Genomic DNA, 1569 nt, shown 5'->3' on the forward strand with positions numbered 1-1569 from the left:
GTCCCTCTTTGAAAGGGGTGTGTTAAAGTCTCCTACTAATATTGTAGAGTTGTCTATTTTCCCTTTTAATTCACTTAATATTTGCTTCACATATTTTGGAGCACTTTCATTGGGTGCATAAATATTTATTATCATAATGTCTTCTTTGTCAATTGACCCTTTCAGCATCATATAATGTCCTTTGTCTCTTGTGATGTTTTTCACCTTTATGTCTATTTTATCAGAAATTAATATTGCCACTCCTGCTCTTTTTTGGTTTCCATTGGCTTGGGATATTTTTTTCCATCCCTTAACCCTTAATTTGTTTTTATTTTTTGTGTTTAAGGTGGGTCTCTTGTAGGCAACATATAGATGGGTCTTCTTTTCTTATCCAGTCTGCCACTCTTTCTCTTGATAGGTGCATTTAGTCCATTCACATTGAGTGTAATTAATGATAGGTATGAATTGATTGCTGTCATTCTATTTTGTTTTTTTGTCATGTTGTTGGTGTCTTCTTGGCCCATATACTTTTCTGTACTGAGTTCAGTTTGTTGGCTAATGCTTTCTCCCTTTTCTTCTTTATAGCTGGTTTTGTGCTTATTACACCCATATGTTTCCTTCCTTCTGGATTTTCTTAGGGAGATTGTTAATTTTCTCTGTGGTTACCTTGGAGTATATTCTTGTCTCTGCATTTTTAGAACAGTGTGTACTGTGAAGACATTGTCCTGTTTTCCTCTCCATTTGGAAGTTTGTACCTAGAAGTTTTATTCCCTCTGATAGATTAATTGCTGTTGTCATCTGCTGATTGATTTCCTTGGTTTTTAGTGTACAATGTTCTATGGTCTTATTTTGAGTTTCTATTTCTTTTTGGTTTTAGTGTTGATGCCATGTATCCTGATTTTGTTGATCTCTGTTGTGGGTTCTCTATTGGAAGGATTTCTTTAAGTATTTCTTGCAGGGTTGGTTGGTTTTCACAAAATCCCTTAATTTCTTTTTGTTTGAGAATGCCTTGATTTTACCCTCATATTTGATGGATAATTTGTCTGGATATAGGATTCTTGGATGTAAGTTCTTTTCCTTCAGTGTTTTATATATGCTGCCCCATTACCTTCTTTCCTGAATGGTTTCTGCTGAGTAATCAGAGCTCAGCCTAACTGTTACTATAAGTGATATTTCTTTTGTCCCAGGCAACTCTCAAATTTTTTTCTTTGTCTTTGGTTTTGGAGAGTTTGATTATAATATGCCTTGGTGTTTTTCTCTTGGGATCTATCTTGTGTGGGATTTTATGAGCTTCTTTGACAAATATCTTTTCTTCTTTCATGATATGGGGGAAGTTTTCTGTTAGCAGGTCTTCCACAATTTTCTTGGTGTTTTTTCCACCTTTTCTTGTTCTAGAATTCCAATGAATCTTATGTTGTTTCTTCTCATGTCATCCCATATAATTCTTAGGTTCTCTTCATTTCTCTTAAATCTTTGTTCTGATTTTTCTTCATACAGGCTGGTGTCCAGGGATTTGTCTTCTAGTTGGGGTATGCATTCTCCAGCCAGTTCTAACCTACTCTTCTGTGCTTCTACTGTGCTGTGTAATTC

Source organism: Orycteropus afer, unplaced genomic scaffold (genome assembly GCF_000298275.1).
Source record: "Orycteropus afer afer isolate SDZICR_OR568_19922 unplaced genomic scaffold, OryAfe1.0 scaffold00112, whole genome shotgun sequence".
Lineage (NCBI taxonomy): Eukaryota > Metazoa > Chordata > Mammalia > Tubulidentata > Orycteropodidae > Orycteropus > Orycteropus afer.